This window comes from Triplophysa dalaica, chromosome 4 (assembly GCF_015846415.1).
Source record: "Triplophysa dalaica isolate WHDGS20190420 chromosome 4, ASM1584641v1, whole genome shotgun sequence".
NCBI lineage: Eukaryota > Metazoa > Chordata > Actinopteri > Cypriniformes > Nemacheilidae > Triplophysa > Triplophysa dalaica.
In genome coordinates this window covers 1,611,715-1,638,889 of record NC_079545.1, presented here as the reverse complement: position 1 = coordinate 1,638,889, position 27,175 = coordinate 1,611,715, and the positions used below count along the sequence as shown (strand labels likewise).

The window sequence follows — 27,175 nt, the reverse complement described above, 5'->3', positions numbered from 1 at the left end:
TTGCAATTAATTCACTTCCTTTACTCTGCGACGAGGTGGAAAGCATTAATGAGAATTTGGCAGTTTCTGCGTAACTCTTGTGAAATTGCTGGCTGTCCCAACACGTTGCAATAGCAACACGGTTATTAATCTGACGGGGTTAGGTTTCTAAAGACCTTATATTTTGACACCAGAGTTTTGGCAGACTGGGAATTCTTCAATGGAGTTATTACCCAAACAACACCATTGTTTAAGTATGTAAGTAAAGATGGAAAGTTGAAAAGTAGTCGAAAGGTTTGCGCCGTTGGATTGCACGTGAGTGTGAATATAAGAGCAACAGGTATGCACACAGTGCCTGCTAACACAGTATTGCAGTATGTTGTGTATTTTTATTGGCTTTTATCTTATGATACTTTTGGGGGCGAGTGCATAGTGTTTATTTGAATACACTCCCTTGAACACTTAGTCCTTGCCTGGCACATATAGGTTGGCACGCGAGTTAAAGGAATAGTCCAATACCATCATCATTTATTCCCCCTCATGTGATTTTAAACCTGTACGTGACTCTTTCTTAAGTGGAACACAAAAGAAGATATTTAGAGAAATGTCTCAGTGGTTTTGTGTTCATCCAGTGGAAGTCAATGGGGTTCAGTGTTGTTTGGTTATCGACGTTCCTCAGATCATCTTCTTTGTGTTTTGCTCAAGAAGAAAGTCATACAGGTTTCCCTTATGAAAGAAAAACGTATGTGAATACTGGCAAATATATTGCAATGTGTTAAATAATGCATTTCCATATATTGGACCCAACAAGTGCTTATATTTTTCAATAACGGCTATTCCTTATGTATTATTCAATGTAATGTTATATTGTCATGTATTATTCAGTATATTTTCAAATGTATATTAAATGATTTTGATGATTGACAGTAGGCCTGTATAAGATGTTGACGTTATGATAACATTGAGTCAAAATATCGCGGTAAAACAGCTTTAAAATGTGTTCTTTTAAATCTTGGTAAAAAACTTTGAACACGATTCATTTTATTTTTAAGCAACAAAACAGTGGACAGTAGTAAACATGCACAGTATGTCAGGTTGAATCAGTGGTTCCCCGACTTTTGAAAAGCATGGCACCCCCTTCTAGTCTTTTTTTGTGCAAGTCATTAAACTAACATGCATACATACATAAATAAATTAAATGCAGAGCAAAAAACTAATTTAGCATAAACAAAATATATTGAAAATATATTTTCTCAGTGTAAGGGTTAGAATGGCATGAGGTGAACTTTCCCTTTAATACGAGAGAAGGTTGGTTTTATAGTTGTGGTATGGCAGTCGTCCAGAGAGATTGGATATGCAAGTGGCCTTTGAAACATGTTCACGCTACAGGTTCAATATTTGACCGCTTCCATCACGTGAACATAAGCTTATATCTTATACAATGCCTTAACTAATAATGGTGTTTAGAAACATGTCATTGTGTCGTAGCGTAAGTCAGTGTGAAACCCATTTTACTTCCGTAAGGGGTGAAGAAAGGGGGCGGAGACTTGACTTATTGCAATTAATTATTCATATATGCTTTCTGTATAGAATATAGATTGACCTCAATGAGAGTTTACACCCCTGTTAAAACTTATTTTTTAATATCAATATTTTATATTGACAGAAGATGTGTTGAGAACCCATAGACTTGTGGTCTTCGTTGAGTGGGTGAACGCCGTTGAAATATTAAAAGTCAGATTTTAACCTCTGACGTCATTGAAAATTGAAAAAAATGTTGTATGCTGTCCCGGTATCCACAACACATATAGACGAATCTGTTTCCAGCATTAAATGACTATTTGTACCGATTACGCGTCGAGAGTTCACAGTAATGGAGACCAGCTTCATAGAATCCAAGCGAATCACGGTCCAGTTTTACGGATTAAAGTGTGTTTGCTTTGACTAACGAAAGACGTACAAAACAGCCATACACGCCAAAGCAAAGCATCATTTCTAATCTCAAGCTTGACATTTCTTTATTGATGGCATGCAGCGAGGGTCCAGATCGAGGTCGAGTGTGAACTCTGTGGGTGTATCTTCGCACTGATCTTCCAAAGGATTCTCATGACTTCCTGTTTCTACCGGCAATCACCCTTTTGCTCGTGCCTCCCCCCCACCCTCTTAAAATTTGGCAGTTGCCATGGACATCTGTACCAACATGATAAGACCGTAATTGTACCAATATCTGCTCCAGGGTTGAAATAATTTTGCAGACCATCACATGAACAGTCAAATGGTCCACCTTCTAAACAGCTTTGTGATGTGTTCAGTTAAATATGCGTGGAAAAAGGATTCTCACAGGGCTCCTCTTTTACAATTTTACACCAAATAGTAAATGCACTACTACAGCCGATGGTGCTTGCAAAAATGCAACAGATGCACTAGAAAAAAGAAGAGTTTAATGTGAATCAGTGTATGTTGTGGATGGGGAAAATTCAATCTCAATTTATAAAAAAAAAAAGATTTCGCTTGTAAATGATCCATCGTACAGAAATGATTTCTAAATGTTCAAATATGAAAAACATGTGGACTGGACTTGTCGAGTCAGTCTTACATAATGCTGCAGAATAGAATCTGGGTTATGTGTTCAGCCTGAAAGTCACAGAGCATCTCAGATTATCCATACGTATTATTAGTAGCGAATTAAAAACAAAACAGCTTGCATATATTTGTGGCACCGTGGTATTGTGTTTTCTCATTGCTCGTATCAATCGCCACGATCGGAGTTGAAAGGAGACGCAAAATCCCAGCGAGCAAGATCAATAGTGCAGTAATGTGTTCACCAAACAAATCAGAATATAATGCAAAAAAAACATTAAAAGTATTATGAATGAAATCAACACCAGTTGGATGTTTAACACACATCAGTGGAGGTAAGAATGAGTCTGGGCGTTTAATGGAATACCGATACCTGTTGAAACAATTAGCTGTATTTTGGCAGAAGTACAGTAGAAATGTGCTTGTTATTAAGTGACAACTAACAGAACTTAATACTGTTTAGAAACGTGTTTTTACAATTTGAAGAAAGCTCCTCATTGTGTTCCAGTAAAGGAGGGTGGTATCGATCGTTTGGTATGGCTTAAAAATCTAAAATCTCCCCGGCCCAAACCCTAAAGCCTGCATAATTCATCACAAACGCATGAGTGTATGCAAACGAAAGAGGAGCAGGACTAATTTGACAGCAAAACAAGCAGGAGCACTCGAGATGAAACGGGAACATGCGTAACTTTATGATCAGATGGCAGCAGGCCATAAACGCACAATATAAACTTCAGTCCGGAAGACTTTCCTGGCACCTCGCCAGAAGAGCGCCGGGTCGTTTCAGGTCAGGCCCTGGCGTGTTGTTGTATAGGAAGTGCGGAGAATTCGACTCGCAGCGTTTCACTTCCTTGTTTTTCACGTGCCAGAATCACAATCGAGAAATCAGACATTGAGAAGACGGCAGAGGAGTGGAGACTGGAAGAGCGCAGCTCTCAATGTTTTTCTAGGCCCTCGTGTAGTTTTACACACATGTAGTTTGTGTGTAAAAAAAAATGCGCGGGGAGACAGCGCGCTCACTGGGGATCAGTCTGAACAGTTCAGGACGCAGGTTTGTTTACAGCATTTGTTTTCCCTTGTTTCAGAAACGTGTGTTTTGATGCCCTGTTTACGCTTCACGTTTGACATTTGATGAATGCTTGAAATACTTTGCGTAAAACCAAAGGACTTTCTCAGCGTGCAAGTTAATATGGATCCTGCGTTTGTTGCACGTTAAAAGGCTTTCCCAATAGCAGTTGCTCCACATTTAGCCAAGCAGCCTATTCAACTCGAAATGAACGCTAGTTAAATAAATAAATAAATAAATAATGAAAGCCGTCAGGAGGACGGCACGTATTTTGCCATCTCATTTGGCGACCGGTTACAGTTCGTTGTTTTAGCTTGTCTGAGGAATGTCTGTATTGCACACACACAGAAAAAAGAGAAAGAAAAGACAAAAGTGATATTTTATTCATTAGGACTGTCTGTCTTTGTGTTGCTTATGCAGTCTGCTCTGCATTTATATGCTAACATAATTTACCCCTCTAACCTAAGGCTGAGTTTACCATCACCTCAACGGACCCTGACGGAGCGTGTGTGTGTGTGTGTGTGTGCAGTCAGTGTTACTAATATGTCCTCATGTGTGTGTGTTTGTGTGTGTGTGTGTGTGTGTGTGTGTGTGCGTGTTTGTAGATTTTAGATAACAGGGAATCATGGCGAGCAATTTCAGAATGTGCCATCTCCCCTGCTATTGTTTGGGATGTAAATTTTTCTCTCGTCGAAAATGTCAGGCCCGTCTTAACAAAACAGAAAATATATGATATCTTCTAGACGTCGTTTCTTTCTGTATTTAATTACCGCTCTCCATAAATGGCAATAGCATTTTGCATTTTACTGATGTGCTGTGTAGGTGTTTTGATGCCTGTAGGCTGTAGGGTTCATGTAATTGGGGTAAAAGTAATTAAATCGAGAGATTGATTGATTATTTAGCTGCTGGTTTAACAGGAATGTTTCTCTATCCTGGTCTGATTTTAAAGGACAGTAAGATAAATTAGACTACTGTAATCCAGAGCTTTGTTGTATACAGAGTGAATCTGAGTTGGTCGGTGTGGTTGGTCTAAAGTGCAGTTTTATAGGGTTGTTCTCGGATTTACTGTGATTAATCGCAATAAAAGTTTGTCTTTACATAATGTATGTCTGTGTATTTAGCATAATCATTTTGTATTTAGAAACACATGTACATATCGAGAAAAATATCTAAAGAAATATGAATGTCTATACAGTATTTAATTTAAATCATATTTTATATAAATATATACATCCACATATTTCCTAAACATACATGTGTATGTGTTTATAAATGCTGAATAAATATGCACAGAGCACAGACATATATTATTATGTAAACATAAACTTTTATTCTGAATGCGAATAATCGCGATTAATCGTTGAACAGACGTACCATCCAATAAATAGTCTTAGATTTTTTAAAATATATTTCAATATTTAATTGGCCAATATACAATGTTACAATTTAATAATAGCAAGTACACACAAATTCTGAATTTAAATAGCTATTGTTTCATCAAAAAAATATATATAAATGGCTATTTTTATCACAGGCAGCGTCACTTATACATTGAAAGCCGAGCGACCAAAAAGTGATGAAGTTAAATGACTTTGAAATGATGTTTTGCTGTTTACGATAGCGACTGGGCTTATCCAATCAGGGTTAAAATATGAAATCATACCATTGTTTTTTTTTTAAACAAATCAATTACTTTTTGCAGACTCATACATTACATAGTGTGAAAATGTTTTGTACATGCATTTGCATCTATTTGTTAATAATCTAATCATTTGTTTTGCATCCATCAACGTCCCAAAGGACAAGAGAAAATAAGTACAATGAGAAACGGAAATAGCTTTGGTTCGTATAGCAACTTTTTGTTGAATTCATGTGGTATAGTGGTCCGTACGGTATCTTTACCGTGATATAAGATTTTTGTCAAACTGTCAATGCGAGACTACACATAGAAAATATATTTTTCAAAAAGGTATGTTCTTGTGTTTTGTATTGATTTTCCTGTAAGAGAGATGTCAGGGGTTGTTTTGCAAATCTAATGTTGTGGATCACGGAATGTGCTCACTATTGTTGCATTCTGTTGTGTGTGTGTTTACATAAAAAGGACGTTGTGTGATTTGACCTTGCGAGCCAGAAAAAGTATGTCACGGAGAGTATACGTGATTCATTAGCTGTAGATTATTCTCGTCCAAAATGGAGAAACAGAGATGGACACTGTCACTTTCATTTCTGGTTCCTCTCTCGTATGATATATTGGGGGGTCAACATACTGTACTTTCACCGCACTACAGTAGAAAGCTTTGACACTTCTGACAGACACAAATGAACAGTATGGATGGCGTGACATAGAAAGCGTTTAGAATTTCGTCGGAAAGCAGGTCAGCGTCCACGTACATTTTATAGGAGGATAGTTGGGTACGGTTATAAAAATATTCTCGTCACCACCTCTCGCTCTTATTGTTTCTGCCGGGTGCCATTAAAGAGCAGGCTCAGAGGCACAGGACAATGCGTGAATGCCGAGCATTGTAAGTCACATTTGCATATTTGAGATTTATATTATTCAGATGCTTGACATCCTTTCCCAGAATCCCCTCTCCCTCCTTCTCCCTGCCCGACACCCCACCCTCACCTTTTTTCTTGCCTCCTCTCTCTCCCTCTCTTTGTTTCCCCCCTCTCTCCCCCCTACGCCTGATAAAAATGATTTCTAGTCACACACGGCATGCTTTATGAGATGGCCGCCTCATTAAAAAGCGTCTCTGATTAACCTGAAAACGGCTCCCTTTCTTACTTTTCCCCTGTCCTTCTGCGTTATTATTCATTTGGTGCGTCTCGTTCGCCCTCTACTCTTTGTCACGGCAGCGGGGCACGGCCGTCTGAGTCTACCCCAGACGAACTGACCTCCAGGGACATATTGACAGCGCGCTTTACCGAGCGGCAGACGTATAGAGAGAGGCGGGTAGGCGATCGATGACAACACGCCGCAGCGTTAAAACTCAGAGATTTCCTTTCCACGACGAGAGATTTTGGGTTGAGGGAAAACGAGGGGTGGAGGAAAATGGCGTTTTTTGGGGGGGATGAAAAAGGGGGTGGGGAGGGATCTAATTAATTTTGAAGGATCATCGGCCCCTTTCGTCCAAGGCAGAGAAAGAGGGAGGGCGGGTAGGAGACGGAGGGGTGAGCGGGAGGGTGGAGTGAGGTTGCGCGAGAGAATAAGACGACGGAGGGAGGCGGGGGGAACAGACAGACCCCTGGACTGATTAGAATTCTGGGCAGGTAGCAGGCGGCTGCTGTGCACCCACTGTGGGCCAGGCGTGGAGGAGAGGAACGCCTGCCCGCCCGTGTGTGTGTGTGGGGGGCAGTAATGCTGGACGTGCACTGTACTTTTGTTACCAGCCTTCACCTCGTGTCACCCCGGAGACTCGTGATTTTGCATGCCACTGTTCCGAGCCTTCGCCCTGTTGATATATGTGCCATCCTTTAGAGGATAAACAACGGAAATAATCCCAGATCAGCGCCGTGTCCCAGAATGATAGAAATGGCCGTTCTCATGTTGTTCTCGGTGATTTTTACAGATGAAGTGTGTCGTTTGGTTGTTATATATGTTAATCTCCCGTTTAATGTGTGCGTACAGCAATACTGTAAATAAGCTGCGGTTTAATTGATTTCCCAAAAAGGGCACCGTGTCTCTCGGGCTCCACCACAACATTGCTTTGGGTTTTTTTCCCCAACAGCACAGCAACCAATGGCGTGGGTTTGGGGGCGGGACTTTGTTTAACTGGCCTGTGGAAGACCAATTTTTGGACATTTTTAATTATGCCGTAAAAATATGTGTTTGAAGACATACCTACGTAGTACCTCAAACATTGATACCTTTTTTACAACATGAGGGCCTGCTCACATAAACTATTGATTTGACATCTGAATTTTGGGCTTTAACCAGAAAATATAATCACACTGTCATTTTTTGATGACTCAATTTGCAATTAATAACATTTTCTTTTTTAGAATTCAAGCGCATATTCCTCTCTTTTTTCTTTTTCTTTTCAGTTTTTTTGTTCCCTTTAAATCACATGAAAGGGAACAATGTTGGTAATGTGAATTGTCTGGTATAATTTCTTTTAATTAAACTTTTGAAATTTTTATGAAAACAAATAAGAGAAATCGTTGCAGAATCAAGGTCTTTGAAAATTTGGGTGGTAACCATAAGTGTTGCATATTTTTTTGTGTGGTAGTTTATTTAGTGGGAAGGTGAGTGCAAGCATCTGTCGTTTTTACTTTGCCTGCTCATTATTTTGCTTCTTTTAATGGCGGCTCTGGATTATAGGAAGGTTTTCTTCTGTAGGTTAGAGATTTGGTGAAAGGATTAAGGACAGTGCCAGCATTTACCGTAGCAAATTGGAATTTGGACTCCACCAATGTTTCACTATTTACAGTCTAATAACTTTTGAACTTTTGTCCTGGAAACAGGATCGTTTATTCCTCCTATTTCTGAACTCATACTTTAATTAATACATTAATTACTCCCTGATGCCATTTTGAAATTCTTGAGATATTCTTCACAATTTTGTTGAAGACACACCAAACCGTTCTCGAACGCGCCGTCAACGAATTTGTAGGTGAGTTTGCCAAAATAACCAAAGCAAGACTTTGCGAGGTTTCTGCGCACAGATTTTGGACATTTTACCGTCGGCCATTTTGAATTTTGTATTTAAATGCCGTATTATACAAATGCATTGACATATTGCAAAACTTGATTTGTTGCCACCACATCCTGAGTGATTTCTGCTAAGGTTAAAGCTAGAGGTGCTCCGATTGATCGGTTGCCGATCATAATCGGCCGATAATCATTTGGGAAGTATGATCGGCGGTCTCTAAAAGGCCGATCCAGAAAAGCCGATCAGATGACGCAAAATTGACGAGACATTTATTTTACGCGATATGAAAATGGCTTCACCGGTCAGGCAATTCTACAAGGTGTGTGAAATTGACAATGCTTTATCAATCTGATACGTGTGTACTATGTGAATTCCACGATGCGGGAAGCACCCAAAACATTTTTACACCAACAACCTCTTTAGACGTTTGAGGGTTAGTCACGTAAAGGAGTGCAAGTAGTTTTCAAAGTAAGCCTCGCGCAAAGTGAGCGGGTAGTTCAGCAGCTTGAGCGCCACTCGGCTGCAGAGATCGCGTCAACCGAAGATTCATTTGTTCTACCAGTGATAGAAATATCTGATGGCAATCGTCATTTTGACGCACTACAATAAAGGCGATTTGTAATTCCCCTTTTTATCATTTCGTGTCATTAGAACGTGATCGTGAAGAACGTGATTGTGAGCGGAAGGAGGTAGACTATCGCGAAGTGACGTGTGTTTCTATTCATGATCTTACTCTCAAATGTCTGCTCAGTTTTGCTAAACGCGCATGTGGTCAACAGAGACTCGAGATGCATATATGCATCCATCACTCCCCGCATACACACAGGCGCGCTGTGGTGCCGTCTTTACAGAGTTTTTACTTCATAAAATAGCGTCTTTTTGTATTAATAATAGCTTTCAGGGAGTGGAAAAATATCTCTAACTGCGTTTTCTCTGTTCAGTGAAGCAGCACATATATGTGAAGCCGGACAACAAAAGAAGTCTTATGGGTACATTTTTGGAAAATAAGATTTTTACATAATTTGAAAGCTGAATAATTAAGCTTTCTATTGATGTATAAGTTGTCATGATATGATCATATCTGGCGGAGATATACCCGTTTACAACTCTGGAATCTGAGGGTGCAAAATATTCAAAATATTGAGAAAATTGCCTTTGAAGTTGTTAATAAAAGCCAGCCAGTTAATGGCCATCCACTCACAAAAAGTAAAGTTTTGATATATTTAGTATATTGAATTTACAAAATATCTTCATGGAACATGAGAAAATTCGATCATTTTGACCCATACAATGTATTTTTGACTATAACTAAAAATATTCCCGTGCTCCTTAAGGTTTCGTGATCTAGGGTCACATATGACCAAACCACAGCTTTCTTGTGAGTACAAAACACCTTTTACAGGCACCTGTCATTGTTATTGTATGGACATAAGAACATAAACATTTGCTTGTAATTAGATTATTATTTTATGTCCGACAACAGAAACATTGAAAATAAATGAAGTCTAAGTCTAGCGCAACCTCTCCTCAGCTGTCAGTAACAGAGACATTTTATAAAGCATCAACCCTACTGCAAGGACAGTAAGAAGCATAAAGAAATATCATATTATCAGATAAAATAATGTAATAAATTTGCTTTGATCATGGCCACTTTATACTGTGGAAGACAAAGGGTTTCTGGGACTCATGTCACATGCTGCTATGTTTTATGAAAATATGTGGTAACACTTTCCTTGAAGCATGTATGTTTAATTTATTGTAAAAGTAGTTTTCAAGCAGTGTAATGCACATTTTAATGCATTGTAATGTCTAATAGATAGTTGTTATTACAGTTAATACATTACAACACTACGCAATTCATTGTAACACGACACATTTTAAATTGGTTATAATTATTTACAACTACATATAATGCATTACAACACACATTATGAATATTAATAATGCATTTTACCCTTTAATAATTCTTTATAATGCATTATACGTAAATGCTTCAAGAAAAGTGTTACCAAATATGTTACTTACTAATATTCCTTAGTTAATTCATGACACTTTCTCTTCTGGTACTGAGAAAGCTTCAAATAGCTCCTATAATCGGTGATCGGTATCGGCCGATACAGCTTTCAGTGTTAGAGGATCGGTGATCGGCTCAAAAAACCCTGATCGGAGCACCCCTAGTTAAAGCCGTCGCCACCTAGTGGTCAAAAGATATTCAAGCGGTACTAACTTGATTCCTTCGGCCTATGGTCATGTGAGCACACTCTTTAGATGTCGAGTCTGACATCTAACCCGGCTTCCTGTCCGCCATTTTGAATTACACAGAAACCCTCCAGCTGTATTTATTTGTTTATTGAAGAAGTATACGTAATGTTACGCTGCTCGAAACATATGAAACAGTCGAGGGGCTAATGGAGTGTTTTGTGAAGCTTTTATGTGCGTTACATCTAATGTACCCATAAAAAGCTTTTGAAAGATCTTCATACTACGCGCTCTAATGAGCTCCTTTTATTAAAGTCTCGCTGCACACATGTGCATGTTTTTTTTTATCAGGAAACGTTTACCTCCTCTGCCTGTATCAATATGCATGAAGCATTCATTGTCCGTACTATCGATGGCGCTGCATGGTATAGACAAAGCAGCTTTTTGTTTATCCTGAGAACAAGGCTTTGATCAAGGCCTCTGTTCTCTGTCATTTATATTCACATGCATATATTCCGCCGGCGATCAAAAGGACGCACGTGAAATATATGCAGTACAGTATGTATCTCAGACTACATTAGCGTTAATTTGTCACTTTTCAGGCTCCCGTTTGCATCCCGCTCCTAATTAACGAGTGTACTGACGGTTATGATCCGAACGCCACGACTGGACTGCATCTTGAAAAGCACTTGAAAAGCGATAGCTCATCCAGAAATGAAAATTCTGTCATCATTTGTTCACTCTCATATGGTTGAAACCTGAACATGACTCTTCTGTAGAAAAAAGATATTTTGAGAAATGTCCCCGTGATTTTGTGTTAACAATGGGAGTCGGTGTTGTTTGGTTATCAGCATTTTTTCGGAATATTCAAAACACATCTAACAACACCCTTGTAACCACAAATGCATATTTTCTCTAGAAAATGTCCAAAGCTTGCGCACCATCTACAATTCAATACGATAGTTTGGCTCGGTGTGGTCGTAAAAACCGTCCTGACCTCCTTTACCTAAGAGACAGCTGTGGCTACACTAATATCAGTCTGATCTACATTGCCTTCAGTGTGTCTATTAAATTAATGTCTTTTAAAATCAACAAAAATCAATGGATTTGGGTCACTGTCATCATGTGTACATGATTTTCTGTCAAACAATCAATCAGACAGGTCGTCACATGTATTAAGGGTAGACTGTTGCTTTTATTTACATAATTCGATCCTTGGCACATCATGGATCATACGCCTGCGTACCAGAACATTTGACATGCTACTGAACTTTTATTGTATGGTGTGTATATGATGACTCTAGCGTCTGTGTCTTTTAGGTTCAGCGATGTTTTAATGCTGTGTATTAAATCATCCGTTACAGCAGAATTAAGCAGACGCTGCACGCTCGGTTGTGTTTAATGTGACACGGTGATGTATGGTGATTCTTTTATCAGGGCAGCACTTTTGTCCCTTTTCACAACTTTATAAAAAAAATGTATTGTTATTTTTTATTTGTTATACTCTACTTTTAATGGATATTTAGAAGGGATGCAACGATATGTAAATTTTGGCTGATAACGATAACCGATCATTTTGGAAGCAAAAGTGAAAGATCACGACAGAAAGACAGTACTGTACTGGATTTTATCTGTGAGTAACGTGCAGCTGAAGAAGTTTAATCATAGGAAATGATTTATGATTAATTGGCTATAATATATAACATTAAAAATGACCATTTATCACCCGATACCAATATAGCGTTAATATATCGTGTATCCCTAATATTTCGCTTTAAAAAAAAATGATTGCATGTATTTAATTAAAAAACAAATTCACAGCATTTAAAGGACACATTATGCTTTTTTCTGCTTCCCGTTTCAAATAGATTTTTTAAATGTTTCAAGGCATAATCGTCCTCTTGGCATGTCAAACCTGTATGAATTTCTTTCTTCCGCAGAACACAAAAGAAGATATTTTGAAGAATGTTGGTACCCATTCACTTCTATTGTATGGACACAAAACCAATGCAAGTCAATGGGTGCCGCTGTTGTTTGGTGACCAACATTCTTTAAAAGAATTCCTTGTGTGTTCTACAGAAGAAAGAAATGAGGGTGACAGAATTTTCATTTTCGGGTGAATGGTCTCTTTTAATCTGCAACTTCTACGTTGCAGTTTTTTCTAAGAATTTTTTTTCTTCAGTTACGTGGTATTCAAGCGTACCACACAGGTTGTCGTTTTGTAATCTTTTCCCACAGAAATGATATTTGGTTGGCAAATGTGAAGTCACTTGAGGACACAAACTGTGAGTCTGCTGCTCTGAAAGAAAAGAGCAGTGGAAATTTAATGTGATTTTATATTTTTATAAATCATGATGTGAGCGGTGTTTTCATTAGATGCCATTGCAAAAATAGTAATCAGAAGCTGTTTATTTCTTTTTCTTTTATTTCATTCAAAGTTCATTGACGGCTGGCTCACTTGTTGTTTCACTAGATGTTTCACAATTTTTCAAGGACGTGGAATTAAGTGAAGAATGCCGTCACATGACTGCAAACCAATTTACTGGATGCTTTATGCGTCTTTTCTGTGTTGTTAAATTTGAGTGAAAGTTTGTGAAATGTGCACGAAGGGTTAACGCTGAGCGGCCTATAGCACGGAGTTCTGGAGGTCATGGACATTTTGTAACGTTATCTTACACAATGCATGATTCATGGCTGAAATGGGGAGTGAATATTTTTGATGGAAACGGAAGGGCATGAACTGTGATAAAACTCAGGCGGAGGGTAGACTGGTACTGTACATCACAGGTGTCCCAGCTTTCTTTATCACAACATGAGAGAGTGTGCGATCAACACCTCTGTACTGTACGGTACGGTAATGAGCAAAGACGGTGTTTCCGGATGACTCCTCAAGTGATAAAGACCAAGGCCAGTGAAGATTTAATTAACTTGTGTAGCTTTTTATCTGACTTCATGAAAACTATGTTGCTTTTTAAAACAGTGGTTTCTAAACTGGTTTTGGAGAATTCTGTCATCTTTTATTCATCCTCATGTCATGTCAAACCTGTACGAGTTTCTATCTCCTGCAGAACACTAAAGAAGATATTTTAAAGAATGTTGACTACCAAACATAGAACCCCATTGACTTGTATCGTATGAACACAAAACAACACTGAAAAAATGTGATGTGCCTTAGTAGATTTTATAAAAAGAAATGATTAAAATATACTTAATAATAATGTTTCTGTTTTTAACAAAAAACGGGAGTTGAAAAAACGTAAAACTCATTTTGTTTGTTAAGATTTTAATTATTTTGTTTAAGTAACTTTAATTGGACAAATTATTAAGTGAATCCAGCTCCATTTTATTATGTTAAACCCATTTAAATTGGTCAAATTAAGATTACTTATTTATTTTGTGTTGAGACTACATAAATTTTTGTAGATATAACTACCTTGGCAGTTGATCTGTCGTTCCCAGCATGCTTTGCATCTGACTGCATTAGGAGATTAATTTTCCAGATTAACTGTCATTTTAAGTGCTTTTCAGTAAAAAGAAAGACTTGTTTTTTATTGATTTATCTTTGAGATTTAGGAGATTTTTTTTTTTAAATTGTTACCTTTGTTCAGAAGGGAGGCACGATATCAGTATTGAAGTGTGTTATTTCACTTATTGAGCAGTATCTGTGCTAAGGCTAGTACAGAGAGCACCAGCCTCTTCTCACTTCAGATCATCTATGTTGGAAAAAATAATATATTACAATATGAAAGTGATCTGTGAAGTTTGAGATAGACACATGTTTTTGTTCTGCGTAATATTTTTTTTACTTTAAGTAACAATTGCCTGATATTTTAACAAAAGCTAAATATATTTAATAAGTAGAATTTACTTTATTCTGGTTAATAAACTGTACTTGAATTATAGCAGCAAATTTTACTTAAAAAGTGTTCTTGGAAATTGTCACGAGGATTTTATTAAGCAAAATTCTACAAGGAAACATTTTTATATCTTCTTTTGTGTTCTACATTTTCATTTCTGGTCGAACTATCCCTTCAAGTGGCGATCATATATTATGTTGTGCGGTTCATGTTGTGTTTCTGAACCTTAATGTGGCTCACTACTAAAAAGAAAATGTTTGTCAATGTGTTTGTCGATGTATTTTTTAAACGTTTTTAAGTACAGAGTAACATAACATCTCTGTGGCTTTCTTTAATTCACAAATTTATCGTTATATATTCGTATTTGTTTTCTCTCGTTTTGTGTCCACGAGCCGATCACAACAGACCTGTGACCCGCTTTCGGGCCGTGATCCACCTGCTGAGGATATCATTTTTCATTTCAGTCATTTTGAGGAAATATGTCGGATAATGAGTGAAAAATCGCTTCTGAGATTACTTCCAGTTGGAGGTCGTAACCGTGTAAACGTGTGTCGGAGATCTTTGTCGAGTGAAATTTTGTCTGAGAATCAAGGGGGGAAGATTGTAGGGGCGGGGGGTTACAGTAGTAAATGGTAGTTTTGTGAACATGTGGTCATTTTGTGGACGGACAGAACTAGACATCAGCCCTGTTCTTTCCTCCTCTGCTTTACTTTTCAACAGAACACGTGTCGTCTATTTTTTGCTCTCTTGCACCACTTCCACTGTGGACCCGAGGCGTTGCTCCATTGTCTGACCACACCTCATACTCTCCATTACCCCATCAGACTCAAAATGGATTTCGCTGGACATAAATGTCTCCCTTGCTTGACGATTGACCTCTGAACCCTCTGGGTTCAATGTAACACAACCTTAAAAATCTCTGGTGCAGATAACATTAGATGTGACCAATCAGAGAGCACTTCATTAGACATTAAAGGAGTAGTTCACAAATATAATAAAATGACTCACTCCTCATGCCATCCCCGATGTATATGAACACAGTGCTTTTATTGTTTTTTCATTTTTTTATTATTATTTTACGTCGTCATATTGTGCAATATGTTTTTCAGGAAATGGAAAAGAACACTAGTTTTTAACTTAGTACACACTGTTTTGTCAAAGTTCACAAGCACTTTTTTAATACTTTTTATTGGTTAGATATTTGCGAAACCAAGTGACAAACATAAAAGGTGACTAATAGTAATGCTTTACATTGAGGCAAAAAATACAAATCACAAAATTTGGAGATACAAGGTTTCAGAAGGACAGCAGCAAAATAAGTTGTTAAATGTTAAAGCTTCATTATAAAAGTAATCCAAATGACTGGACGTGATGATGTATTTCCTACTAAATTTGGATTTCATTTCTTTAAATAAGCTGAAAATACAAATGTTTACTTTTTCTTTAAAACATATGGTTTTGCTTCGTGAGACATTTGGATTGCTTTAATGATAAATGGATTTTTTTGTGACAGTGTGTATGTATGAAAGATGACTTTTTTAGAAACGAAGCGGGTGAGTAAATAGTGAGAGAATATCGGATTAAAATCCTAACTTTTAATACATTTTCCTACACATTTATCATTTCTTCTTAGTCTCAGTTTTGCCACAAACACATGGATGATGCCGTCTGGTGCGTTTTGGGATTCTCTTATTCTGGTCATTGTAGGACAGAAACAAACCCTATGTGAGGTTTTTCTGTATTGGAGGAGCGTAATCAATCTTAATCACATTTTTACACATCTTCCATTGACACGGAGTGTACCGTATAATAGATTGTACTTGTTGACAACAGTGATTGGTGAGGAAGGGAGCGGCTGGCACCTGGCATGTGTTGACGGTTACTGGTAACTCTCAACGCAGACACACACACACACACAGCTATCAGGCAAATGTGGTGCGGTCTGGCAAAAAAGAACAGCTCGTACATTCCAGACTGAAAAGACCAGGATTCATGACTGTGTGCAGCCTTTTGTCCAAAACGTTTATTTTCATGATTTTTTAACGTAAACCGTCTCCTCACTGCATGCGTGATTTGAAACGGAGAAAAAAGAAACAAGCTACAAAACGCTACTTTTGTCTCAGTGATGGGTGCACGAGAACAAAATGAGATTTGGGGAATTCAAAGAGTGCATTGTTTGCGCAAAAGGTTATCTGCGAAATTCAGTGTTGCATCTCAGAAGAAAAAAAACTGTCTTAATTGCATGCATCTGCGGCGTCTGCCAGGGGCATGCAAATACAATGGAAAATATGCACGAGTAAATAAAACTAATATTGGAAGAAACAAACATCAAACTCTTCTAAGGACACAGTGAAATATTAGAAGCAAACATTATGTTTGAGTAAGTGAAATGAACGCTAACGTAGTGCCGTATGACATGACTGATTTCTCCCCGGCTCTTGACGAAGATCGTGTTCTTGCCGAGGTGAACTACAGCTAACCATTAGAATAACATGAGAACCTTTTTAAACATGTAAAATAAGGCACTCACTGCCACGTCACACTGATTTTACCGCAGTTACACAATGTTCTCTAGAATTGAACTGTGACATTACTAGTTGCATTGACTGACGATAATAAATATAGCTGCAAGCAGACTTATATGGTTACAAGTGTCGTGATTTGAGCTGAAGCTAAAACACTTTTGTTCTATCTCATATTAATAGCGCAAAGGCAACAATGAATAAGTTACATCGCTTTGAGCGCCCGAAAAATGTTACATACCTCCAGGTGGTGCATCGAAAGAAAGAAAGAATTCAGAAAGAATCCATTCAGAAAGAATTCTGAATGGAATTTCTGGTTGGAAAATAAATATCATAAATGTTTTTCTAACAGTTTGATTCAAGATCAAAAATATACTATAATTATTTTTTTAAATAGTCCATGATGTTTTAATGATATTTTCCATGAATCCTTAAAATATAGATAAAGTAATGTAGACAAAGTCTGAAGAAGCGTATTTCTTTTTCACATTTTTTTTCCAGTACTGTAGTGCCTTTCTTTCACCTGCTACTTTCTTGTATATAGTCGAAACAAGTGAAATAAAATCTGCTTTTGTTGACGTGGTAATCCAGAGTACTTGTGTCACTTAAATAAATAAGTTACAATTTATACGCATTTATATCTGTAGAGGAATACATTTTCAAAGTAAATGTTTAAATATTGCCGTCCTGGAGACCAGCAACTCTGAGTAGGGAGGGAAAGAGGAGACGAGCGGGAGAAACAGGGTTTGAGAGGAGAATGTGACCTGCTGAGGTCCAATAAATTCACGAAGGCCAGAACATGGACATGACACGCGGCTCTCATACAAACCGTCTCACTGCATGAAAGAAGAGGTGGAATGAGAGAGGAAAAGGTAGAACGCTCGAGTTAAAGGATGGTAAAGGGTCATCAAGTCTCCACAGGAGCTTTTAGTAACATTTCATGTGACGCTGTCGCGCTGTGCCTGTCCTCCTCTTGTTTCGAATGTAGGTTAGGCCTTTCAAAATAAATCAAAATGTATATTAAGCCCAGCGTGCCGCCGTTTGAGAACCGCCTGTGTATATTAGTCATTCTGGGAGGTTCCTACTTACAAATTCAGAGAGTAAATTTATGTGTATCGGACAATTTTGTTTGTATTTTGCATCCTGACAAAGACAGAATGCTTTTCATGTAAAATAAAAAATGATGCTTTATTTGTGTATTCTGATGCAGAGAATGATGGGATATGTAGTTTGGACACACACTCATAAAATACATAAATAATAGCATTAATACTTCATCGACATGCTAATAAACCAACAGTCAGAAATGCATTGTAACCCTGTGGCAGTCCTATTCTCCACAACCAACTTCCTGACAACAGTACTTTTTAATCCAATATTTTTGGGATTACATATTTTGTATTAATTGTAAACCGTGAGTCAAGTAAATGATAAATTTAGATGTATCAATGCCGGGTTATGGTCAAGGCCCAGTCTTGTCCGTTTATAATTTAGTATTTCATTTTGCACTTTTAAAAAATGTTCGGTTTTGTTCGGGTTCAACGGTTTCAGATTGTCTTGCGTGTCATTAATCGCTTTCTTGTCAGAGCAATAATGTGTCTGGATTCCAGCATCTGTGGTCTGTCCAGGTTTAAGGGTTGTGACGCTCATCTCTGTGTCTTGTGTTACGCTCACGGGTTCGTTGTCTGTCTCCGTGTCATGCTCTCTTGTGTCCTGTGTGTTTTCCGAGGTGTTTGTGTACTGAGTCATTTTTTTGCCGACATGCGTTCACGTCGTTCTCGTGTCTTACCGGGTTGTTACGTTGACATTTGTTTGCTCGTCCCGCCAGCACTCCATAATTATTCTCTCCATTTTCTTCCCTATTTCACCTCTATACCGTTTTCTTACTCAGGTATTGTTGGGGTTGGTCTTGTTTGGCAGTCCGGTGTACGAAACAATAGCAATGTAAATAAATAATACATAATGGATATATTAGAACCAAATTCTTATATTTTTCAATATATGAAAAGCAGCAATCCCTTATGCATTATTCAATATATTGTAAAATCATAAAACATATACTTTGTGTTATTCTATATGTATTTTCAATGACTTAATTACTAAATTATTTGTATACCGACAGTTGATGTATAGGAAATATGTTTTCTTTGCATAAGAGTGTCGCACTGGTGGTCATTATGAACTTTGGTGAATTATGATGATTTTTATTTCTTCACTAATAAAGCCCATCGCTGCTTTCCTCCTGTGTCCTCTCCTCTATGAAATGCAAGGTTAAGCGCATTGCATTGTGGGATATGATATTTCTTGCAGTATGGACATTTTAGCAGAGTATTGCAGGTCATTTAGACTATTCTATGTATAGAAAACATTTGCATACATACACACAGACAGACATCACAAATCGTATCAATTGTGAAATATTCACAACACAGCTGGAGAGTGTGTATGAGTTATCCGAGTGATCCGAGTCTAAATTTATATGAAGAAAATAGGCCTAGCTGTTTACAGTTAAGTTGCTGAAGTAAATGAATTATTGGGCTTCTGAAAGCGAGAGAGAGAGAGAGAGAGAGAGGTTGCGTATGTTTGGAATGGGAATGCTATCAGTTGTGGTGTGGTGAGGATGGGTGCGGCAGTGACCGTCTGACTAGTCTCTCACATCCATAATAACACCTGGCCCAGCGAGCAGACCATTTCTCTTTCGCTAGTAACCCAGTAATTGGTGGTGAAGTTTGTCCACTCTGTGCAGAAATGCGGAGGAAAACTGCTTCCTGTCTCCATGACTCTGTGCAGGAAGTTGCATCGCCACAACCGCCTCTTTCATAGATTTACATTAGATTTGGTTTGTCTTGTGTGATAGATGGAGGGAGGTTTGTGGAAATATCTTAATGACCAGCAATAAATGTTTTTTTAACATGTTTACAAAAATTGCATTTCTGAATTGAACTGCAATGTGCAGTTTATTAAATATTGCCAGTTTATTCACAGAATTTTTTTTCGTAACAAAAGTGAATCCGTTTTTTTTACTAAAAAACATTAAATTTGTGTCCTTAGACTAGTTTCTAGTAAGAGAGCAATAATTTCTAGAATTATTATAGATTTTTAACACGTTTATATCTGGATGCATTATTCTTGTTGTTACTTTGTGTTGTTATATTGGTGAAAATAAATACAAATCCTGTCCTTCTTCCCGACTGTAATTTCATGATTTGGACGAACGCGTCCCTTTCGCATTCGATGAGTTCTGTGCACACGCACAGCGAGCTGCAAGTAAATGTAAGCGAGTTCTCGCATTTTTCTGAATTCGTGTCGCCGCGTGAAGCTGTTAGATGTCACAAAAGCGAAAAGATTTCATTTAACACGCAACTGTCATCCCAGTGTGTCTGCGATAACAAAAAAGTGCAGGTGTTTTGTAATGAATGAAGCGGGCGATGCTGCAGCTATGCAGTTTGCCGAGCAAAACATGCATAATAAACAAACACATTTGACTAGAAAGCGCAGCTGCAGTAAAATCACTTTATATCACACATCATCTGTACCGCTGGAGACTTTTTCTAACTCCAAATGTACGCATATATTTATTATTTATACAAAGTTACAGCATTACATTGCAAAAGTGATCTATCTATCATCTGTATAATTGTCTTTAATATACACCGTAAGTGTTTTAAAAACTTAATTCTTTTAATCAAAATTGAACATGTTATCAATGCTCTCAATGCCCTGTAAGCTTCTTTTTATTACAGCTACGGTAAGCATGACCTACAGGTTAAGTTGTTGATGGAACGTTTGTGTGTGTTTCTGCCAAAAACATCAGTATTCATATAAATCTGTGCATTAAAGCATCGCATAAAAGATAATAACATATGGCAATATCATCGCTTGGGAGAGGACAGAAACGCCTTACCAAACAAAATATACAGTATGTGAGAATGTTCTAGAAAATATGACGCAATATTATAATACAAAAAATATATTGGTGTGCTTATATTTCTCAATATTTAAAAAGTGGCAATTCCTGTTGTATTATTCAATATATTTAAAAAAATATTACGTTAAATGATTGAATATATTGGCAGTTATTATATAAGAAAATATATTTTCTTTGCAAAAGGGACGTGTTTTTACACTTCACACCAATCTTATAATGTTGTCCTAAACCCCATGAATAGAGCAGCAAGACATGTTTGTTATGAACGTTTTTTATCATAAAAAGCATTAAACAGATACTTTGATCGGGTTGAATTATTATTTGTTGTACATTTCCCTCCCTCCCACACAATCTTATATCAAAGAATGTATTTCAGACCATGATGTGTCATTCATTTAGTAGGATGAAAAACAAATGTAAAATGATGTTTCTAAAAGTCATTCTAAGCATCTTCTGTAGTTTTTTACTAATACAATATTGTACATTTACTTAGTTATAGGTCTCACGAACAAGTGCGCAAACCACACGCACACCGTATATGTATGAAACTGAGGACTTGAACACGGTGCACGTATACATTTCTATATTTTATTGCACAAACCAAATACAGTATGTATGAGTTCTTTCACACCATATATGTACACTTTTAGGCACTTGTAACATTGCACACCATATGTGATATAACACTTTCCTGTGGCTCAGTGGTTAGAGCCGGCGTTAGCAACGCCAAGGTCATGTGATCGATCCCAGGGGATTTCACATAGTCAGAAACAAATGAATAGTACAATATGAGTCGCTTTGGATAAAAGCGTCTGCCAAATGCATAAATGTACATAATATTGCACACAGTATGTACATATGCATTATATATTTTATAGCATGAAGTAATAAACACTGGAAAGCTTCTGGGTAATTTCACAATGTTCAAGCCGTAGGAAGACTGTGAAAAACATAAGGGTAAGTCATGCATTGATCGATGGCACCTGAAATGTAAATGTATATATGTTTTTCTTTAAATAAAGAGGATGGACCAGGTGGGCCTGGTTGAAATATAAAAGTGGCAAATGAGAAGGGGTAGGGCTAGTAAAAAGATGATATCATGTGAAACCTGATTGGTGAACAATGGGAAAGACGACCTGAGATTTCTGTATATCGTTTGGAGTGTGATGTGCATTTGATAGATTGCTTCAGGTGAATTCTGAATATCCCACTTTGTCGGCTCGAGCTAATAAAGTTTTGAACTCTTGGCTTCTGGAACCCTTGTCTGCGAGATTTCTTTCTGCGTCGTAAGGAAGCTTCGCCCCAATCTTCTTGTGATGGGTGTTTTGTTTAAAAACTGGCATCGATCAGCTACGCCGCATGGCTAAAGGTGACCTACTTTTAACTTGAAACAGTGTTATAAAAACACGGCTTTAACATAAGCCTCTCACATGTGCAATGTAGAATTACAAAAATTATGATCTGAATGACACGTCTCCCCGTGATGTCATAAACAATTCACATCTCATGTGTTTGCATCTCATACTAACTTACTCAAAGAATATTGAAACAGCTGATTTCACGTTTAGCAAATGAAAGGAAAAGCAATTACAGAATTTGAATCCATACCTTTTCTTCAATATAAGTCATGCTCTTCATAGGTGTTCACACCCGTCTTTCGAAAAATTTAACACATTTACGCATTTCCTTAGTCAAGTTGAGTGCAGATTTCAAGGATCTTTCATGCACGTTTCTCACTACGACAGTGAATTAATGCGTAAACAGAAATAGAAATCTGGATCAAAAAACCGACACAACGTTTTCAGCCGTGATGTTTAGAGCGGAATAACTGAACATCAGATGAAATGAATTGACCAAGAGCTTTACGTTGATGCTGTAAACAAGACAGCCCCGATGGAGCATCTGATGGATGTGTATGTGTCATTTTTTGTGTGTTTTGTTTTTTCAAAGGTCAGATTGCACATTTATTTCACTAAGTTGTCCAGCACTATTTGCCATCTTTTAGGATCATGTTGCCGGTCCATTTCATATAAAAAAAAAGAAATCTATATAAATGGTGATATTTACGACTCCCACGTCAAGTTGCCGGTCTGTTGAAAGCAGCCGTTCAGTAATTGTTCTCTCTCTGCTTTCTTTGGCAGGGCGATATTGAAGATTCTGCGTGAGGTTAGATTGCAGCCAGACCCAAATGAAATGAGTGGCTGACGACTGACCTCTCACTCGCTGCACCACCACCACCAGCAACCTGTAGCATCAAAACCAGTGCCTCTTCACCAGCCTGATTCACAAACACACACCCACCCACGGACACACAGTTACCCAACAGAACACCATCAGACTGTGAGTGTGCATCAGCCTCTTCTCATCTGTGAGATTTTGTGTCCAGTTTAACACTCTGTCCTTCTTTCTGAAATGGTCAGTATGCACCAAACAATTTGGGAAATCGTGGTACTTTACTCCTAAAGTGGGCATAATATAATCATGTTTTGTTTGAAGGAAACAATACACATTGTGATATTGTTTTCATCTCAATAACGAAGCACATCGGCTCCCAAATTGAAAAAGGTTCTCGTTATCAAGATACAGCCGTGGAAGAAATGAAGAGATGCATCATTCTAGATGCATTGTGGTCATTTCAGTTAAGTGTCTGTTGAATATCAACAAAGTCAAACCCCAGGAGTGACATGAAGTCATCCAACAGAAATGTGAAAGACTGACAGCATGACAAGACACATGAAAAGTGTGATGAAAATCCAGGTTATCACATAAAACTAAAAAACATGACTGTTGTACTGCTTAAAAGGGAACCTGCACTTGAACAGAGCGTCTTGTCTGTTATTGTCACCTGTTTCCTCAGTTTTCATTTTCTGCAAATAGAAACAATAATTTTTTATTTAAAATTTGGGTGAAACCTTGTTAGTAGTTCACAGAATGAAATAAAAATGTTAATTTTACCTAAACACATGTAACAGTAAATTCAGAAATACTGAAATGTTCCTGGATCACAAGACCAGTCTTAAGTAGCACGGGAACATTTTTAGTAAAAGACAAAAATACATTGTATGGGTCAAAATTATCGATTTTTCTTTTATGCCAAAAATCATTAGGAGATTAAGTAAAGATCTTTTTCCATGAGGATATTTTGTAAATTTCCTACCTTAAATATATAAAAACTTTATTTTTGTGAGTGGATGGCCTGTCACAGTGCCCCTGATTAACAACTTCAAAGGCAATTTTCTCAATATTTTGATTTTTTTGCACTGTCAGAGTCCTGAGTTTTAAACGGTTGAATCTCAGTCAGATATTGTCCTATTCTAACAACTCATACATCAATATAAATCTTGGAAAGAATAAATCTTAAGAATACATCTTAATAAATCTTATTTATTCACATTTAGGTTATGTTAAAATCTCAATTTCGAAAAATTAACCTTAAGACTGGTTTTGTTTTCCAGGGTCATAAATGGTCTTTCCATTATTTTTTTCTTTAGCTGTGTTTATAAGTTTTATCAAATGTATTTCTAGATTTTTTGTTACAATCATCTTATGCGTTATACTTATGTCTTACCATTTGTAGGATTTAAATAGAAATGATATTATGTAACGTACACTTTTATAAACAAAAATCTGTTTTATATGAATGATAATGTAAGAAACATCATTGAGAGTAAAGAAAGTCTCAAACTTACTCTCTTACATTTGAAAGAAAATATGCTTTCATTACCATGACAGTAATGTCACAATACCAGTAAATCATCGTCAAAACATTGACACTACACAGACCTTGGTTGTCTTAAAATAGGCTTTATTTTCTTATAAAATGTAGATTTAATTTTTTCCTTTGGATTGTACTTGACCGTTTAAGTGAGATGTACTCATTTACTCCAATCGTCGTCGTTTTTTTTACAGGCACGCAGACGCTTGTGTGTGCCAGTTCTCTGTGTTAAGGTCCTTTCACATGATTCCTGTCAACGGTCCCTCATGCATTGAACTCTATGAGTCAAGCTTCTTCCAGGACAGATTTATACACAGATCAATCGTCCAACACTCAGTGTAAACTATTTTAACTTTGAACGCATTTTAAGCAGACGATTCTCATAGGCAGAATAGTTATAAATCACCATTTAGCAACAACCTGGCACCTACCCACCCACAAACCCCCAGCATCTCATCAGCGCGTTTTGCACAAACAAGCACCAGTCACCATTTCTTTCCAAAGTGTACAAACCAGTTTCACTTACCGTCGCCCTTCTGTCAGCTTCGTGAACCGGTCTGCACATTTTCCTGCGACCTTTCTCATTAGCGAGACATTTTTCATCATTTTATATGATTGCTCGATACTGTTGTGCACAAAAATCAGGAAAGATCAGCAGTTTGGGTGTTATTTAAACCACTATCACATTTCTTCCCCTTTCTGACGTTTGAACTGCAACTGTAGTGAACACGTTTAATGAATCGAGCCGCCGCACGATTGGTTTATGGGATGTTAGCCCTGGCAAGCAGGTGTATGAGATCTAATAAAGTGGCCACACGACCCTCGCTCCTCATGTGCGGTATTCATGGGCAACAGTGATGTCCATCCGAACGCTTTTATCAAGACGTATTAAAAATGTTGTCGTGGTGTGTAGTTGAGTTTGGAGTGTGAAGCTTTGAGAAGAATTTGGCAAAAAAGACACGCAAGACATGAGCAAAACCTATTGAGTCAAGAGTCAGCCCTCACAAAAAACAAATATATATATATATATATATATATATATGTGAATATACTGGAAAAAATTGTGCAGTACATTAAATAATACATTTCTATATACACAGTATTGAAACCAAGTGTTTGTAGTTTTTAATATGAAAAGCTGCAATTGCTTATGCATTTTTCAATATATTGTAATATATTAACAACGTATTATTCAATATATTTCAAATATATATGAAGAGTTTGGTTCCCAAATGTTTTTTTTTTGTGTATTCCAATTAATATCAATCAAACTGCAGTTGGTTTGTTTTGATTTAGCCACAATAACTAAAGAAATACAGCACAATAAAAACATCTCATTTTGGAACCAAACTCTCCATATAATTAATTAATGATTTAATTTGGTATATTTGTATAATAATATATAGGAAAATACATTTTCTTTGACTTTACCAGTCATTCTCCTTCTTTCTCAATTACAAAATATGAATAATAGTAATATTGGAAGAAAAATCTCCAAATAATTTTATCACATTTTCTTGCAATACTCCTCACATTTAAGGGTTTAAAAAGGGAATAACAGCAATAATTGTGCGGTGATCCTCTCCGGACATCGCATTTGGCCACTACTGTATAGCTTCACAGAAGGGCAATCCCAGAATGCATTGGGACAACTTTTAAAATGATTCAATAAATTATTACATTTGTTCTAAATAATAAAGTGTAGAGTGAGGTAAACGTTGTGAGCTTAGCAACATGCTAAAGCTAAACCGTGTCGTGCGCCTCGATTTGGTGATGTGTGCAGCATTTTATATGTAAACTCTTGACTTATGAGGTTTCATTTCTGTCTTAATCAGACGACAGCAAGACATCATGTTAGGCTACTGAAAAACGTGACCATGTATTTACTGTACGGCATCAGATAGCAGATTTGAAAGTCAAGGAGCATCTGTTTATTTATGTACGTGTCACACACTTTGGGCGTGCACATTTAGACCGGTTCAGATACTAACTTTTGTTTTTCATGCGGTACCATCACATGTCTAGACACACTACCGTCTTTTTCTTTCGTTTCAATAACCTTCCAAAATTAAGCGCACTTCCTAGCAACGTCATCCGATGAGTCCCAAAGCTTGCGTTTTTTAAAATTCAAAAGTTTGCGTGTCGTCCCAAATGAAAGGTCTGTCGTGATAACCCGTTTATCAAAAAACATGGAAATGCTCTTGATATTTTTGCGTCATACCTGACACGACTTCTTCAGAGAGGTTTGCTGTCGTAATGAGTTAAATTTTCTGGTGTAAGAGAGAAATAGGAGGAACCCGAATAAAAAAACAAAAGGCGTTTGGGGAGGAATGCACGTGGACGGGGGAGAGAGACATGAACAGTGTGTGCTTTCAAGTGCAACTTTTGTGTGTGCGAGATAATGTTTCGCCCAAGCAACCGATGTCACCAGCGTCCGGGGCAATTACCACTCCGTTTTCTACTATTCTGGAAGTCTCGCGGAGCTTCAAAGCCTTCAAGTCGAGAATAAGAAAAGCACATGACAGAAAGTAGACCATTTTGTGTCTTCTCTCCAGCAGTGTGTGTTTCAGATGGTGACCGACGTGATGGCGCGCTCCAGAGAGGTCTGAAAATAATTTATTAGCTGAAGAATGATCCCACGGAGCCGTCATAGCTTGATTGAATTATTTTGCTGATT

The 27,175-nt window shown here is 37.4% G+C and overlaps 1 protein-coding gene across 3 annotated transcripts in view; it reads left to right on the top strand.

The window, feature by feature from the left end:
- Positions 1 to 27,175, top strand: part of zbtb20 (zinc finger and BTB domain containing 20) — a 53,695-nt gene that overhangs the window by 9,709 nt on the left and 16,811 nt on the right. For 2 of the 3 annotated variants that reach the window (XM_056745690.1, XM_056745692.1), the window contains exon 2: positions 22,925 to 23,123. The gene's annotated coding sequence lies outside the window, so the exon portion shown is untranslated. Of the gene's footprint in view, positions 1 to 3,441; positions 3,611 to 22,924; positions 23,124 to 27,175 lie in introns of those variants that run through there. The other variant, XM_056745691.1, reaches the window with a different exon arrangement.